At 38.6% G+C, this 6,265-nt stretch overlaps 1 long non-coding RNA gene across 1 annotated transcript; it reads right to left on the bottom strand.

The window, feature by feature from the left end:
• Window positions 1-963: 963 nt before the first annotated feature.
• On the bottom strand, window positions 964-5,421 carry LOC123448642. Its single transcript, XR_006631878.1, has 5 exons — window positions 5,099-5,421; window positions 4,710-5,004; window positions 3,465-3,594; window positions 1,684-1,764; window positions 964-1,329 (listed from the first exon to the last, which is right to left on the bottom strand). It is a non-coding gene; the product is annotated as an uncharacterized LOC123448642 (long non-coding RNA).
• Between the last annotated feature and the right edge of the window lie 844 nt (window positions 5,422-6,265).

The following is a 6,265-nucleotide window of genomic DNA, read 5'->3' as shown; positions in this document are numbered from 1 at the left end:
TAGTTTATTATCATGCATTGAATGAGGTGACTATCAAGAACAAGTACCCTATGCCAATGATTAACAAATTGTTTGATCAGCTAGTTGGAGCCAGAGTATTCTCCAAGATCGATCTTTGAAGAGGTTATCATCAGTTGAAAATTCGTGAATGGGATATACCCAAGACAACCTTTACCACAAGGTATGGTTTATACGAGTATACCATCATGTCATTTGGTTTGATTAATGCTCTTGGATATTTTATGAGTATGGTGAACAAGGTATTTATGGAATATCTGGACAAGTTTGTCATGGTGTTCATCGATGATATATTGATATTCTCCAAGAGCGAGGAAGAACACAAGGAACACTTGCGTTTAGTCCTACAAAAGCTCAGAGAGCATCAATTATATGTCAAGTTCAGCAAATGTGAATTTTGGTTGAAGGATCACTACAAGAAATATGATCGATAATGACCCACCATTTTGGTCAAAGAATCATCATTGGTATCATGTTATGACCTTTTTTTGACCAAATTCAGAGGGTCAACAGTTGGCCGTCAAGAACGAACAACCATGACCTTTTCAGTATTTTGGTCAAGTATTCTTTGACCAAAAAACTTACGGCATAAAATCTTTGACCAATTGCTTTGGTCATTACATGTGTACCTAAACCACGTAGGAGCTGACATGGCATCAGCCACGTGGCTAAGCTGATGATGTGGCAGATCACCAATGACTGAAAAATAAGGTCATTATTTTACTAGCCCAATAAAAAGTCAGACACCTAAATGGGCCAGACCCAACAATTCAGATCAATATTTGATATTTCAGCCCATTACTATTTTTATCTAGTAGGACTTATTTTTGCACAGTTTTCATACACTAGGCATAGTAGATAATTCCGACGAAAAAACATTATGTTAAATAGTCCCGGTCATTTAAGCAATAAGCACCATTGTAGAAACTTTACAAGCATGCACCATATAAAATAGTTCGACCTTCAACTTCACTACAAATCCAGTTACAATGAAGCTTCATCCAGTTACAACTCCAGCCCTAGAATCTAGTAACTATTACTAAAATGAGCAAATAAAGAGAATAAAAGGCGCAATGAAGCTTCATCTCAGTCAAACAAGTTACAATGACTAATAGTTAACTGGTCCTACATTACATTGTGAAATGAACACAATATGTGATTTGACTTGTAACTATATTCATATGTGTATACTAAGTGTGGGTGATACAATTGAAGACCCAACTTCCATATCTTCTTTATTGCTCCGGAGGAACGAAGGAACATGTGTAGCAGTCTCCATTATCTTCCCAGCCCAGTCCGATAAATTTCCATCTAAAATTCATGTACACACATTCAAAATCAAAAGATCCAATATAATGTAGGTATCAATTGGAAAGTTACTGCATGAATGCAAACACCTTTTGGGTGACTCATCAGCACTCCAATCTAGAGAAAATAGTAGCTTGCACTAAATTAAGATTAACTGGCCTATATATGTAGTAAGGAATAAACTTATGAGCCATTGTGGCCAACTAAATTTACATCAGCTCCATAGCAGTTTAAAGTTATCACTCTCTCTAGCAAATGGAACAATTAACAGGACATAATCTTAAAACTTATATGGATTTCACCATTTGAACTACATATATTATTTCTGTTTTGCAAGTAGAAGGGGTTGATAGATACCTGTTGATAGAAGGTAGATCTCTGAGATGGAGATAAGGCCAAAAAAGGTTGTCACGGGTCGGGAATTATGTTCAGTATCTCCTGCAAAGCATCCCAACAGGGTTTATAAAATATATGTAAAAAGTGATCCTCAATGTCTATTTCTCAAACAGCAAGTACTGCGGGATCAAGATTTAATTAGACATGGACAAAACGCTATAGAAACAATCATATGCTCTAATAAATTGCGAGCAAAAGCACATACAACAAGCATACATTATAAATAAGAAAAGGAAAACTATAAGATTGCAGAACACATGAAAATAATAAAGACAATCACATGTTATAAATAAGCAAAAGAAAACATTACATGATGTCATATGGTGAATACGTGAGTCCACAGGGAAACGCTGTCAAAGATCATATGACGTAGTAATAATAGTAACAACAAAAGATTAAAACAAAGGAAAACATGGTCTTACTGCGCCGCGCTTCGGCCTTCAGGGGAGTAACAATGTTTAGAGCAAGGGAAGCAACAAATACAGAGAAGGTTGCTTATGTACGGCAGGGTGCTGAAATCCTAGAAATAATAGTTCGGTAGGATTAATTTTACATGCAAATAACCTGTTGTCTGCTCGTATTCTATTTTCTACATGCACCACATAATTCCACTCACCATATTGCCCCATGTTGCTTTCAGCAGGTAAAAATTTGGCATCATATACAGAAATATTATTACACTCTCCAATTATTCTAGCAAATGAGAAAGCAGGACGTTCTTGTAGTTTCTTAGATAGAAACTTCATGCCACCAATGAATATATGTCAAAAAGACATCATGAGAAAATACATGATGGATCTGTTCTTGCATTTTTTTTGTTCAACAAGTTTTAACTCCGTGTAGCTTTAATTATTGTATAGTATTAAACACCTATGTGTTGCCGCAAAAAAGCCTATTTATATGCTTTTATAATATTTACCAATATTTCAAATTTCTCCATCTATTATTATTTTCAATTGCACAATTATAGTTTTCTTCTTCTGATATTCTGCTTCCACTTCATCCTCCTAGTCACTAAATTATGTGTCAATTAGACCCTATGCTCATGGCTAATGAGCAAAAAAAGTTGGCCCTCCTACAGTTTCTGCTGGTATGATGTCATCAATAGTAATTAGTGTGGATGCATGAATCCTTTTCGCTCCTCCATACAATATTTATTTGGCAGGTATGAACAAATTAAGAAGTGTTACATAACAAAAAGTTGGTCGCTGTTTTTTTACTGTTGTTTCATGAGACTATTAAGTATAATTAGCATACGTATCGAGTTAGCTCTTTCATGCAGATTAGCAAGTGCTGGCATCCGAAAAATAGAGTTCAAGGCTAGTTCATTTGAATTTTCTTTGAGAAGGCTATTTCTTTATTAGCATGTAACGTACTGGAGCCAAAAAAGTACATGTATGTTTTTCTCTTGGCCCACAAATATAAAATACTGCTGGAGGCAATACCTATCATTAGTGCTTAAATGACGAGTTCACGTAAAACACAATTATGATGAAGTAAGGAAAGACACTTATATTTCATACTGTCCTGATGGTGACTTATAAATAGATGAAGTTGGTGAACATCATATATTTCATATTGTCATGATGGTGACTTATAATATTTCCTACATTTATGGTATATTCGGTTATTATTCTCAAAGATGGTAGCATCATTTATCAGATAAATATAGGGTTTGTGGTCGATGGCGTATATACATGAACATAAAGGAGGCTGGAGTTGTGGAAGTCAAACACACTTACCACGACTGTAGAGTGAGGTGCCATGAGGCAGGTACTTGAAGGTCACCGCCACCCAATAACCAGTCATGCCCAAGCCTTCTTTCTTCCCGTCCTTTTCCTCTGCCTAATACGGAACTCCCGCCATCGCCGCCTGCAAGAAAAAAATGATGTTAAGGCTCAAAAAATAGAACAAGGAAACTAACATGATAGAGCATCAAATACTAATGCATAGATAAGCCTATATACAACGAGTCACATATAATAAAAAAGGGTACCAGATAATAACCGATAATAGGTTCATGCACATGTACCCCGATTATAGACAGGTAATGCAATACTTTTTCTTTCTTTCTTGAGAAGATTACATCTAGTTGCTTGATAAACATTGCAGGTCACCACTTATCCATGCCTATATTGTTAAGAAAATTTTCTCAAAACTGGTGAAAATGAGTTATACAATATCAGATATATATACGAAAGCCATCTCATGTAGAATATGGAAAATCAGATATATGTCATCTTGATGTAATACATCACTTATATGCAGTACTGCTTATATGGAGAGGGTATTTCGCACATATTCAGGCAAGACCCACGGATTCAGAGACCCATGCGAGGGGGAAAGAACGAAGGCAAGACCCACGGATTTAGAGACCCACGTGAGGGGGAAAGAAAGTGCAAGTAAGGTGAATTTACCACTGCCAGCAGCCTAGTACACAAGAAATTACAACTAAACTGAATTTATAATGACAATATTGTGCAAGTTTCATCAGCTATATACTGTAACTAAATATTTCTATACAGTATAAAAGAATTGCAATGTGAGGCACAATGTAGTAACTATGTACGTACTGTTCTATGGGCTGAGGTACAGAATGCAAACATGACGTCAATTTCGTCTTTTGGTACGGCTACCGAAGAGACAATGGACTGTTCTATGAGTCGACCCGCCCTTATAAATATAAGAGGTGGCAGGATTAGTAGCTCTTGATACTAAGAAACACAAACTCTGCATTTTTTCCTTTATTAGGTGGGGCATCACAAGTGGAATTTTCAGAGGTACGGATAGTTTGTCGTACACAAGACAAACTACCAACATGAAGGACAATGAGATTGAAATTACTTTGCTTCCTAACACATTCAGATGGTTATGTTGTGCACACATGCAGGGAAGACATATAGAAACTTAAAACTAACATGTGACCCATTACCATCATCTGATTTAAAATTGAACAAGGTTCCATCTAGTAGGATTAAGCCACTCACCTTCCAGCCAGGACCCTCGAATGGGACGCCTAGCATGCCGGCGACCACCCTGGCAGTCTCCATCATCCGGGAGAACAGCGAATACCGGATCTTGACAGAGTCCACCAGCACACCCATCTCCTCAAGCTCATGCACGCACAGAATCGGTCACTTCCCCCAATCCCTACATCATATCCCGATCCAAGTGGCCACAAATTCGATCTCGACCCCGTACCTTCCGGGGTGACTCGCCGACGGAGCGCGCCTGCTCGACGGCCTGCGACGCCATCCCAAACTCCGGCTTCGTGCCGTTCTCCTGCCAGAACCAGAGGAGTTAACCGAAGCTTCGGATTGGATTTAGCGATTCGGATGGAAATCGAAGACGGCGAGCTGGGGTGAAGGGATGGTACCAGGGAGGGGACGATGAAGCCGCGATCGTTGGGGACACTGTGGCCGTGGCATAGACTGCTAAGACTAGGACGCCGGCCGTGACTGCTAAGAGTTGGTGCTTCTGCGGGGGTGGCGTGATGGAAGAAGCCCGTGATCTGGCTGGGAATAAGGCCGGGAGGCTTCACACCACCGTCTCGAGAGTCAGGGGGCGGTGGGGGATTGGCTGGGAGCCGGAAGGGCTTGCGCTGGGCAGAGGTGAGCGGTGGATCTGGGCGATGTTGGCAGAAGAAGTGGCGGCGGCGGCTACAAATGAGGGGAGGAGGGGTGGAGAGGAAACACTTAGGATTAGAATTTGCGAGACATGGCATCCAGCGCGGCTCGAGAAAAATTGCACGAAAGTGAAAATGATGGAGGGAATCAGAAAAAATATGCGCGGGAGGCAAAAATAATGGGTAGGCTCTCGTTACACAGGGAAAAAAATCCATTTCTTATTAATCCTATTTGATTTTATCGAAAAATAAATAAATGAAATTAGTATGAGGAGTTTCTATGCATAAAGTCAAAACAAAAATGGGTTAAAATTTTGTTTGCCATGAAAATAAAATTATAAATTATTTCCTCATAGCTTGAGAAAAAATTCACTATATTTTTTAAAATAAATGTTTGTGAAATTTAAATAAGAGCCATATGGCATTTGTGTACAAGTAAAATTTTGTATAGCCCCTCCTAAATTTTTTTATTATGAGTACGCCTTGAAGGGGTATGCTTTAGAAAGCTATGAAACAAGGTTAAATATACAAATACATCTACATTAAACATATTTGAAGTAGCAAAAATATTTTATAAAAAAATTGGCTTAACATGTGATATTTGAATTGGTAATGGTCTTTAGATAAAATACTTAGATGAACTGATGACATTACGAAGTGAATGCGTAAATTTTGTACCTAGAGCCAACACATAATATTGCTTGGTTGGCTCAAGCGGGGACACATGTTTGTGGTCCCACTAGTCAATACTATCTCCATTAGGTAGGTCTCGACACACAAGCAGAATCGACATGCACACATGGCACTTAGGCACAGTTGCCAAATTTTGTGTCTAGCGGGCATGCCTCGTGTGCCGCACAGATCTTATGATGATGTCGTTTGTTCAAAGTCGATCGAAAAATTGTCTATGAACAATGT

Source organism: Hordeum vulgare, chromosome 4H, assembly GCF_904849725.1.
Source record: "Hordeum vulgare subsp. vulgare chromosome 4H, MorexV3_pseudomolecules_assembly, whole genome shotgun sequence".
Lineage (NCBI taxonomy): Eukaryota > Viridiplantae > Streptophyta > Magnoliopsida > Poales > Poaceae > Hordeum > Hordeum vulgare.
The sequence above is the reverse complement of the archived record's forward strand: the minus strand, read 5'-3'. Positions and strand labels throughout refer to the sequence as shown.